Source organism: Perognathus longimembris, chromosome 7 (assembly GCF_023159225.1).
Source record: "Perognathus longimembris pacificus isolate PPM17 chromosome 7, ASM2315922v1, whole genome shotgun sequence".
NCBI classification, from domain to species: domain Eukaryota; kingdom Metazoa; phylum Chordata; class Mammalia; order Rodentia; family Heteromyidae; genus Perognathus; species Perognathus longimembris.
Window position 1 is genome coordinate 45,231,261 of NC_063167.1, and position 12,658 is coordinate 45,243,918.

A 12,658-nucleotide genomic window follows, 5' to 3' on the forward strand; every position below is an offset into this window, starting at 1 on the left:
TAAAGTTTTTCTGCTTCTAACTAATCAACTCATGTAGATATGTATAGTGGTTCACACTTGACAGGATAACATTCCACACATGCTGTCCTGTCATGCCATTTAATATCTACTACATTATGAGCCTTCATCTCCAATTTGCAAATGAGGAAAATAGAAACAAAGTATTACATGGATAAGGTGAGAATTCATGACAAAGCAAGGTCCTGAAACAGAAGCTTTGATTTCCAGATGGGCACTGCAGGCTCATACCTGTAATCCTAGCTACTTGGAAAGCTGAGAATGAGAGGATCATCATATAAGGCCAGTCTAGCAGAAAAATTCATTAGATTCCTCCTCATCCTGTAGCTGGGTACAGTGGAGTGCACCTGTCATCTCAAATTGTGTGGGAGGCTGAGATTGAGAGGATCACAGTGTTAGGCCCACCTGGATGAAAAGTCCAGGAGGCTCCATCTCCTCAAAGGAAGTGGGATGTTATTGTATGCCTGTGATCTCAGCAACAATTGGAAGTTTCCAGGAGGTGGGTAGGGACACAGGCATGCACTCAGTGTGAAGTGAGACTCTATCCTAAAAATAGCCAGTGAAAAACAGAGCTGGAGGTATGGCTTAGTGGTATGATGCCAGAGTAGCAAGCAGGAGTTCAAACCCTCCAGTACCTTCCCCCCAAATGTTCTAATTCCTAGTCCTATTGTTTTCCTATGACATCTGATCACGTATTTGCGTGTCCTTAAATTACTTGTTTGTCCAGGACCTTTGCCATTGTACATTTTAACTACTTTCCTTAATGTTATTCTAGTTTTTTTCCCTTTAATTTCATTCTTGAGCCAACTGTATGACATGAGCAGGTTTTGTTTCCATTAGTTTAGGAAAGTGGATCAGATTGTGTGGATGACAGGGTGGGAGCTTGAGCCATGGAAGAAATGCAGCCTCCAGGGATCAACCTTCTGAGATGCAAAGAGAAGAAAAAGGCCCAGCCTTTCATATGTATGTAACAAAAGACATATCCATAGCCCACAAAACACTCCTTCAGATCAACAGAAGAGAAATTTAGTACAACAACGGGTAAAAGATACCAACCAAAACGTAATTCACAAAAGAAAAGCAAATGGTAAGTATGTGGTAAAATGCCAGAAAGCCTCATGATTAGCAAAATAAACAACAGTGCAAAATCATTTTTAATTATCAAACTCTCAAAAGTTAAAAATACTGGCCTGAGGTTAGAACATTTGTCTAGCAAGTACAAAGCCTTGAATACAAACTCTAACATCACCAAATAAAAAGCCAAACATATATTCTTTTTTTTTTTTTTTTTGGCCAGTCCTGGGCCTTGGACTCAGGGCCTGAGCACTGTCCCTGGCTTCTTCCCGCTCAAGGCTAGCACTCTGCCACTTGAGCCACAGCGCCGCCTCTGGCCGTTTTCTGTATATGTGGTGCTGGGGAATTGAACCTAGGGCCTTGTGTATCCGAGGCAGGCACTCTTGCCACTAGGCTATATCCCCAGCCCCAAAAATATATTCTTAATGCCAGGTGCTGGTTGCTTATGCCTATAACCCTAGCTACTCAAGAAGCTGAGATCTGAGGACTGCAGTTAGAAGCCAGCCAAGGTACAGAAGTCAGTGAGACTCTTATTTCCAACTAATCATACACACACATAAAGCTAGAAGTGGAGCTATGGAGTAAGTGGTAGGCTGCTGATCTGCTAGCCTGGAGCACAAAAGTTCAGGGGCAGCACCCACACCCTGAGTTCAACACCTTCCTGTGTATGTGTGTGTATGTACGTGTATATATGTATGTATATATGTATGTACGTGTGTATATGTATATACGTATACATATACGTATATACATACACATACATATACATACATATATACACGTACATACATATATGTTTACATATACAGACACTAATTCTACTCATGGTTGAGAGATTGTAATATAATCTCATATGCTGGCTCAAAACATATAAATTGGCAGTGATTTTGGAGGACAAATTGCCAGTGTGCCATAAATTTTAAATGATGGATCCTTTGATCCTATTATAGTCTTTGAAGGAAATTGCCCTACAGAATTGCATCTGCACACAAAATGGTATACATTCCACAGACTCCACCCCCCAGGACCCTTCTTATCGGTATTGCTATCAGTCCTTCAGCTTCCCTGCTCCCACCCCGCACCCCTACCCCAGGGAGGTAGCCAAGGGTGAGGAAAGTGACAACTGAGGTTGTTCTGTTTTCCAGTCTTCTTTCCCTTATTTATTGTTTTCTCCAAAGACTTTGTGTCTGCCAAGATTCATCCTCATTCCAATGGTTTTAGATTTTAGGAAACCAAAACCAAAGGAAGACCCTTACCACCCTCTATGCTTGTCTTTCTTTCATGTAATATGAGCACAAAAGAGCTAAACTTTGAATTAGAGAATTAAGACCAGGGAGGAGTTTGGTTAGTATTTCTAAAAATTTTCTTGGCTGTAGCCTGTGTTTTGTTTTGTTTTCATTTTGATATAGAGTCTCACTATGTGTCCCGGGCGGGCCTCAGCTAATACATCCTCCTGCTTCAGCCATCCAAGTGCTGGAATTACTGGTGTGTCACCACACCCAGCTCCCTACTGTATCTTTTAGACACTTATTTATGTATGGAAAGGTAGAAGAAAGGTCTAGAAGAGCCAGGAGTGGGTGAAAAGTGGGAAAATATAATTCTACTATATGCTTGGAAGCAGAAGGAACTTTGCATTTGGGAATTACATTCATGATGCCATCCCCTCCAAACTGGAGATGTGGAAATGAAAGACATAGTGACACATAGAAGAGATGTCTCATTTAAGCAGGAGTTAGGGGATACATTTCTTTCAATTCCTCCTGACTGTGGGCATGATTAATAAGAAGTGGGCTTAGTAAATGAGTTTCTGATTGATACTTTCCATTTGGACTCTTCAGGGACCTCCATGCAATGCTTTATCTCTATTGTTTCAAACTCCTGTCCTTGGGTTACTGTGATAGTGCTTCAGTAGCTAAAGAAAAATATTAGTATGTGTCCACCTTGAAATGTAATTTTATCATCAAAACCAGTCTTGGCCATTTTCTAAACAGACTCAAAATAGAGGAGGCAAGGATGTAAAGGCCAGGATCCCAAAGCACATTTCCAGAGCAGCACTTCTGTAAGCCAGAGACCAGGGAAGCAGATGTATGTATTGGAGCAAGTGCACACCTTTTTCATCCTCCAAGCTCTCTGAATACCTTTACACAAGCTCTTCTTGGGGTTGGTTGGGTGTTTGGGAATAAAAACATATTGGTTAGATTTGCAGCCCAAGGGTCACTACCTGGATTAAAGAATAAAGATTTCAACAGACCCGGAGTCTACATTAAAACAATAAAATAGAGTTCAATGGAAATATATACTCCATTGATGAGGTCTAAAAATGCAGCCACAGAAATTGAATGGGAAGAACTTGGCTTAATAATAATTTATTTGGGAAAAATTTAGATGATTCGTTCTATACTAAACAACAACAAAAGAACTCTACTGCCTCCTCTAAAACAGCTGATATAATCTTAGCTCTTATAATAGAAATATCAATATTGTGTCCAGATTAGTTGAAGCAATGATATCATATAAAGCTTTGGAAATGTTTCCAGAGAAATTGTTAATGGAAATATGAACAATATATGGATGAGGATACTATGTATTTAAAATATTGTGTATGTGTGCTGGATAAGAATTTAGCACTATATTTAGGAGATATTGCAGAAGTATAACTTTCATAAGTGATTTCATAAAAACAATGCTTTGAGTCCTTCTCGTATTCAGGCATCTTGATAGTTATTGATTATAGAAGCTAGGCTATTCCTGAAGTACTCAGGAAAGTTCTAGATTTTAGAAAGTGGTTGTAGAAGAAGGAAATATTTTGCAGAGAGTATAACGTATGTGAGTGTTGCAGAAGGCAGATGTGAAGGGAGAGGGGACAAGTGTTTAATCTCTTTCAGTTACTTGAGAGAGATGTAATGGACAACCTAAGGCAGAACAAAGATCCATGACTCAGTGCTCCAAGAGGAAAGAGCTGCGAGAAGTCCAAGTTCCTTTCCCACCAAAGCACCTGTGGATGGGATGATGATAACATGAACTATAGCCACCATTTACATTTTTTGGTTTTTGCTTTTCATTATCTTAGATGCTTATTTTTCTTAAAAAATTTATTGTAAAGGTGATGTACAGAGTGGTTACAGTTACATAAGCCAGGTAATGAGTACATTTCTTTTTGAACGGTCTCAATTCTTCCCTCATTTTCTCCCAGTTTTTTTTTCCCTCCTGGCCTTCCTCCCCACAAGTTGTAGTTTGTTTTCAGCATAGTGTCTGGTGAGTATCACTGCTGAGTAGTTCACTTGTCCGATCATTTTTGTGCTTCCTCTTACCATCCTCAAATCAGATAAATGTATATACAAGGCAACAGGTACAGAAATAAAAAACAGCAACCAAAGGGAAAAATAGAAAAAACAAACCACATAAAGTAAAATAAAAAACTCTTGTTTCCATTTCTATACAATGAAATTTGGAATTCATTGCATTATTGAATTCATTGCATTATTGAATGAGGTATTTATTCAAAACATTATCCAAACATGAATTTGAAAGAGTTGTGAAAACACACAGTGAGAATAGAAGTAATAGAATTCTGTTATTGAAAGTTCAATTAGAGACAGAGGACAGTGCTCTGTCGTATGTTATCTTGTCAGTTTTGAAAGTATAGATGTATACCTTCTTATGAATCTGGTTGCCAAGCTAGATAGGATCCAAGATCATCTATAAAAGAAACAGTAGTTAGAATGTACCCATAATTCTACAAGTAAACCCAATGGATAGTAAAAGACAAAAAAAATTACACTTGGGCATGACTAATTAAGCAGGACTCTAAACATTCACACAGTGAGACAAAAGGAAGATTTTCCTAGGAGAGGATCACAAATGCTCAGTAGCTATCTGCATAGCTACCATTGATTGAGTGTTTACTACTTGGTTCTCACACATTATTTAATCTAATCTTTATAACAATGCCACAAGGGTCTGAGAGTTTAAGTAACTTATTTGAGGTTTTAGGGGCCACCCACAGACCCACCAAAGGGTAAATCAGTATGTCTATATTTCAAACTCCTTTTAGAAACATGGTAATGCAACCAGTTTGATTATCTGTTACAGGGTTTGATACATAGAAAGAATAATCTATGAATGAAAGTAAAAAACAAAATAAAACAGTAAAATAACTTCAAAATAAAGTGCATGTTGGGCTGTCCTAGTGGTAAAGATCTTGAGCATAAAGGTCATACAGCACCTTTCTAGAACAGTACTTGTCTGATGGAACTTACTTCAGCATTCTAAAATGGATGTCCAATAGGCAGCCACTAGCCACATGTAGCTAGTTTGGATGAGGCATTGGGTACTAATTAGTTACATTTGATTTGTGAAGTTTTAACTTCAACAGCCATGTGTGCCCGGTGGAGAGCATATTGGATAGCATAACTTTGGTTTCCCTTGCTTTTTCTACACAAGATTGCAGGGAGGGAGCAGGCTTGTGAGCTGTCAAGGAGGGTACCTAGGGCAATGGTTGTGCTGAGTTTGATACAATCAGCACAGCTCATCAGGAGGTGTGTCCTGCTCGCTGAACAGTCAGAGGTAGCATCAGCAAAACTCACTATAGAGGACAGCAGGAAACACAAACACTTGCTAGGATACCAGGTCAACCATAAGGGCACTGCAGAGCTCTTTAGGGAAGAACGTGGGGATGAGAGGCTGTGTGAACTGCCAGCAGGGAGGACCACTTCCACATCCTCCTACTGGTTGTGGCTCCTCCAGATCACCAAGTTTGTGTTCAGAAAACAGACACCAAGAATAATAAGGAGAGTTTAACCTCATAGTGCATGTCACAGTGCCCCCCAGTCCTGTCCATAAAGGAATTCCAAAATCAAATTGATCTTTTCCCTACTTTTTCCCTGTGCCACCTATCCTCATTGCCCACCAAGCATTAACCACTCAGGTATTCTCTGCTCTTTCCTGGTTCCAGAAGACTGTCTTGCCTAAAGAATATGATCCCTGCGGCTAGACCACAGAATTCAAGTTCTTCATTTACCCTGTCTCAACATGTCTGTGCCTCCGTTTTTAAAATGTGTAATCTCAGAATAGTACTAGTACTTAATTCATAGGGATTCTAGAAGGATTAAATTCATTTATATATGTCAGATACTTTTTGACCAGTACCCAATACATAATAAGTTTTCTAAAAGTATTGGTGATGTCTGGGTATGGTGGCTTATGCCTGCAGATTCTAAAACTCAGGAGTTTTAGATAAGAGAATCTCAGGTTCAAGGCCAGGCAGTCTAAGTTCCATAAGAAGACCCCACCTAAACCTCTGAACTTATGAAAATATTGGCTATGATTATTAGTAACAGCAGCATTCCCCCTGTCCCCCAAGAACCACTCTGATTATCCTGCAGTTCTAAAAGTAAATGTCATTTTCTCAAGGAGCTTTTCATTGATTTTCCATGAGCTTAATCACTTGTTATATATTTGTCAACAGGACTAGCACTCTGTGCTTTTCCTCCCTACACTAACAATTTAATATGTTTATATGATTGTCTGCTAGGTGACTGTTTACTGTCTTTCTCCTCTATTGGACTAAAAACTCCTTGAGTAAAAGAGCCAGTTTTTTATAATTGTATAGAGTTGTACCTGAGGGACCATAGCAGGATCACTTCAGGGTAGGTGTGTGTGTGTGTGTGTGTGTGTGTGTGTGTGTGTGTGTGTGTGTGTGTGACAGAGAAAGAGACAGAGAGAGAGAGAGATATTTCTGGGGCCATGAACTCTTGCTTGGCTTTTTCTGCTCAAAGTTGGAATTCTACCAATTGAGCCATACTTCCACTTCTGGTCTTTTGTAGTTAATTGGAGATAAGAGTCCTTCTGATTTATCTGCCCAAGCTGGCATTGAACAGTGATTCTCAGATCTTGGTCTTCTGGGTAGCTTAGACTTACAGGCATGAGAAATTGGTTCCTGGCTGCAATATTTTTATGGAGAAGAGAGAATGCAATTGTTCGAGTTACTGTCACAGGAGAAAGGCAATCCAATAAAATTCAAGATGAGCTTAAACAAGCAAGCTTTCTCAAATATTCATATTGTTCCAACCCTTCTCCACTTGGCAATTCCTTCTTCTCTGCTCTCCCAGTTCAGCTCTCACCATCATCAACAACTCACGACTGAGAAAAAGAAGTGGATGAACTTACAGTGGTGGGAAATGTGAAACAGTGGCACTCAGAGAAACTTGTCCTCTGCAGTGCTTTCAAATGATCTCATTTGCTCTTTGGTGTCCTGTTGCCCAGGCTATCTCCTAGAGTCAGGTATTTCTCCCTCAACGTCTCCAGCTGCATAGGTATATTAGAAAGTCTATTCAAACTGCTACAACAAACGACTACAGAATTTCAGTGCTGGGTATGGAAAATGTGTTTCTTGTTCATACTGCAGTCCAATGTGATTGGTGGAGAAGTGGGAGGGCTCTGTATCATGCAAACCTTCAGGGACCCTGGATCCACCATCCTACAGCCCCCAGAGTTTGCCCTAGATTTCTGTCCAATCACCTAAAATAGTAGAAAGAGTGTGAAGGTTGTGTGAAAGCCTTCAGAGGCCAGGTCTATATATAGACTGCATCATTTCCCCTCCAGTTCTTTAGGCAGACTCATGATCTCATGTGCCGAGAAGTTCTTACCTGCAAGGTGAACAGCGAGGCTCCGAAAAATTATGTATTTGTATTAGGACATTAAAATGACAAGTAAATGGGGTTCCATCTAGGTTTTTCATGCCAACCCTAGTGTTCTTTGCCCTTTATTCAATTAGGAAGACATGAACAAGGCTCAGTTGGAGCATGGTAGGTGCTTCAAAAAGACTTCTATGTTTCTGATGGTTTTAAGTTGAGATATCATTTCACCTTAGAATGATGGCCCATTAATACGTCATTTCCCCATCTAGTGGGCCTCTTGTAGACCCCTCTGCACTCAAAGTGAGAGATGTTCATTCATACATTGCATCTGATTTCTTTCTATGGATGAGAATCTGGATGGCATTTTTCTCTGGCTACTAGGCCTGTGCTAGCTAGTCACCAGAGATGACCTTAAAGTATTGCTTGCTTGCTGTATGTGCATGTCCCTTCCTTCACCAAGAAGTGAAGCATATGGCTTCTCTTCTGAACAGCTGAACTTGGGATTGATTTGACCAATAGGATGTGCAGGAAACAGTTTGGGAGGACTTCTAAGCCAAGACTTTAAGAAAGCCCCAGAGCTCTGGCTTCCTTCTTTTTGGAACCTAGCCACCATATTCAAGAATACCAGTGGCAAACCATGTGGAGAGGAGTCAAGGTACTTGGCTGAGCTCCCACCTGACAGCCAGTACCATCTTGGTGCTCCTTAGGTGAGAGAGACATCATCTATGTGGGAGGGATTTTGAGCCTGAGCTATGTTCCTTCTGAGCCCTGTCCAAATTGCAAAATCATTAACAAGTCACTAATGGTTGGTGTTTTATACTACTACATTATAGGTGGTGTATTACCTGACTTTCTTCTTGTTGTAATGAAATACCTAATATAGATGTGTTGAGGGAGGAAAGATTTATTTATGACAGGTAGAGCATGGAGGAGCAGGAGTAACTCACATCATGGGAGTCAGAGAAAGAGAATATTGGAAAGAGACAGGAAAAGCTACAACCCTCGCAGACCTGGACCCAGTGTCCTAATTTCTCTATCTAGGTCTCACTTCCTACTTTCCACCCTCCCAAATGATGTCATCATATTATTAATCCATTAGGGCATGAATCTATTGATTACTTCATGACCAAATCAGTCAATACATAAGCCTTTGGGGGATATTTTGTAAGTAAACCGCAACAGCTGCTTTACTATACAGCAACAGGTAATAGAAACAAATGACTTTTTTTTTTTTTTTTTTTTTTTTTGGCCAGTCCTGGGCCTTGGACTCAGGGCCTGAGCACTGTCCCTGGCTTCTTCCCGCTCAAGGCTAGCACTCTGCCACTTGAGCCACAGCGCCGCTTCTGGCCGTTTTCTGTATATGTGGTGCTGGGGAATCGAACCTAGGGCCTCGTGTATCCGAGGCAGGCACTCTTGCCACTAGGCTATATCCCCAGCCCCAACAAATGACTTTTAAGTCCCCAAACTTCTTACTTGAGCTGCTTTCCCTCCTCCCACACCTTGTACCACTGCTTACAATGTCATGGTTGGGAGCTTTATGTACACGCTGCTCTTTAATCTTGTGAACTTGGAAAATTCAGTTTGAAAAATAAATTTGAAGTGGAGACTTCTCTAATTGTTTCCCACACTAATGATAATGAGATCAATGCCCAAGTCATTATTGCTATTGGGGCAACTACTGAAGCAACACAGTTGACCCCAGTGGCTCTAGAGGCTTCTCAATGTTTTGTACATGTAATTTTTATCCTGGAAGTTTCTGTAACAGGGTGGTGGTGCTAATGAAACTCCTTGAACTTAATAGAATGATTACATTATGAAGTTTGAAGGATGTGACCTTTGTCAAAATTCCAGACCTTTTCATTTCTCTTTCTTACGGGGCTAGGGAACCTTTTTTTCCCAAGGGCCATTTGGATATTTATAACATCATTTAAAGGCCATGCCAAATGATCAACTCTGGCCATTGGTCTTAGGCATCCAACGAGAAGCATCATTGCTGTCTTGTCATGTACCAAATTACTTTACTTTAAGGGACTTATATGGCAGGACACACACACACAGAGAAACACACACACACACACACACACACACACACACATACCCCTTACATCTCCCTGACTTTGAGGCTTGTCATTTTTCTAAATTTTCTAAATTTACCTTTGTAAACATGAATGGAATTCAAAGTTGTTTTTATTTTCTTTTTCTCCTTGCCCAATGATCCAGATGTACACTGTACAAATCAGTAGTTTTCTGGGTTTGCATTTTTGACATTTGAGAAGACATTCTGTTGTGAGTGCACACGAATGTGCCTTGGGCACTGGGATGTTTCCACTCAGGGCAACATCTCACTGGCTGCATTCATTTCCATGGTCTCCAGAGACTATGGGTTCCCCTCTCCCACTCCTCCCCCCTCCCCCCACTCTCCCCACTCCCCCCACCCCTGTCTCAGGATCTGCCTGAAGCACACTGTAACTGTGGGAGCCAGGGACTTCTGGCCCTGTTCCAGCTCAGAACTGGAGGAATGCCATGAAATCACATGCTGTTTGGACAGCAAGGGCAAGTCAGAGTATCCCTCTCAACTCTCCCTGATCGGGGAGCCACTGGGTCCCGCCAGGAGCTGATCTCATTCTCTGGATGTGTCAGGACAGTGGAAGGAAAGGTGAGTCCAAAGTGGGCCCTTTGTGGCTAGGATCTTGTTGAAGATCTCAGAAGCAGTTAGTGAAACCAGAGCATACAGGGAACTATGGTGGCAGGCTCTTCTAGGTTCTGGGGTTAAACCATCTTTCCTTATGGGAGTAGTGTATGATTAAAATATGAATTCAGAAGGGGAAGGGGCACAAACATTTTACAGATGGTTTGGATAATCAGAACCAGACACCAAGTGTTCTAACCTGAAGGTAAGAAGTCTTAGGAGCAGAGGAAACCCTTGTTTCGGTTATGAGACGGTAGCATGTGACTGCTGTTCCTGTGATGCTTTGTTAAATAGATGGTTTGTTCCACAGGTCAGTTTCTCCAGTGTAGATGCTATGAAGAATGGAGATTATTGTAAAAGAAAATTCAGCAATGGGAGAGAGAGAGCAAGAACTTCTCTCAGTTCTCTCTTATCTATACTCTTCACTGTATACTTAAATCCTCTATTTTGAATTGCAGAAAGAATAAAACAGGGATGTCTTGTAATTGCTTTTGCAATGTAACTTACCTAGATCACTAAGGGTCTTATTCTAAAGTAGGAAAAGAATTCAGATTGGGGACCTCCACACCTCTGAGCCTTTCACACCCTCACCCTGATACTTAGCATATAATGCTTGGTCTCTTGTGGGTCATGAAGGAGTCCAATATGGCAGCGAAAACATGAGTCCAGGGAGTCAAGCGCATTGCAAATGTTTTATTAAATTATATGACATTGTGGATATGCAACTTAAAATATGTTTTATTTCAAGATAATTGCAGATTCATATACAAGAGTTGAAACAATACATAGAGCTGGGAATGGTGGTACATGCCTACAATCTCAACACTTAAGAAACTGAGGCAAGAAGATAGAGAGTGCAAGTGTAGCCAAACAAAACAACCCCCCCCCTCAAAAAAAACAAATTAAAAAGGTGCAATATCTTATATCTTCAACTGTAGCTACTCAAAGGTAGAGATCAAGAGGATTCCTGTTTGAGGCTAACCAGGACAAACACTTGATTAAGATAACACAACAAGGAGCTGGGAATATGGCTTAGCAGTAGAGTGCTTGCCTGCCTTGTATGCATGAAGCCCTGAGTTCAGTTCCTTAGCACCACATAAACAGAAAAAGCTGGAAGTGGTGTTGTGGCTCAGATGATAGAGTGTTAGCCTTGAGTGAAAAGAAGCCAGAGACAGTGCTTGGGCCTTGAGTCCAAGCCCCAAGACTGGCAACAACAACAACAACAACAACAACAACAACACAACAAATAAACCTGGCATGATGGCACATATCTGTAATCCCAGATATGCAGGAGGTATGAGTAGGAGAATCTTGGTTCAAGATTGGCTTGGGCAAAATGCAAAGACTGGAGATGGAAGCTCAAGTGTTAGAGCACTTTCCTGTCATCCAGCCCTTTGTGTTTTAGGTTAGTTTCTGTCCCCCCCCACCACAATGCTTTCTTTCTTTTTTTTTTTTCCAGTAAACATGTTTCTCTGGAGATTCATTTAGGTGATTGCATATACCAATATAGTTCATGTTTTTCATTGCTCAGTGTATACAATGATATGGCTGTGATTTGAATATGGTTTGTCTGCTTTAAAACTCATGGAGGAGCTTAATTACCTTCATGACATCTTGACAAGGTAGAATATTAATCGGACTGTGCTATGTGGACACTCAGAACCAGGCCATTAGGAGCTCATTAAGATTACACAAGGCAATCAGAATGGAGCTCTATTGAATCCTGGTGACTTTGTAAGAGAACAGAGGACACACACACACACACACACACACACACACACACACACATACACAGAGAACTTTCTGTCTCATCCCTTGCCCTGCAAGGCTGTGCTGCCTCTAGAACTTTTCCAGCAAGAAAGCCATCACCAGATGTGACGCCTTGTGTTTGGATAACCATGAACTAAAATAAGTCTCCTTTCCTAATAACTTACACAAGGTATGGTACTGCATGTTAGCAACTGAAATTAGATCATAGACCCACTAAACAATGTTGATGTTTCCAGTTTGGGGCTATCACAAATAAAGCTGCACATAGGTTTATGTGTGAATGGGTTTTTGTTTGGAGGATTAAGTGTCCCAGAGCACAGTTGCTGGATCATGTGGTGCTTGTAGGCCTAGCTTTGTAGGAGGCTGCTAAATATTTCCAGAGGGTCGGTGCCATTTTCTACGCCTGTCAGTAATGTATAATCCATGAAGTTTATCCTCTGAGCCTTTGCCAGTGTTTGGTGCTGTCACT

At 40.9% G+C, this 12,658-nt stretch overlaps 1 protein-coding gene across 1 annotated transcript in view; it reads left to right on the forward strand.

Moving 5' to 3' along the window:
- The first annotated feature begins 10,290 nt into the window (after positions 1 to 10,290).
- Positions 10,291 to 12,658, forward strand: part of Dnajc6 (DnaJ heat shock protein family (Hsp40) member C6) — a 137,320-nt gene continuing 134,952 nt past the window's right edge. Inside the window, exon 1 of the mRNA XM_048351497.1 lies at positions 10,291 to 10,386. The gene's annotated coding sequence lies outside the window, so the exon portion shown is untranslated. The remainder of the gene's footprint in view (positions 10,387 to 12,658) is intronic.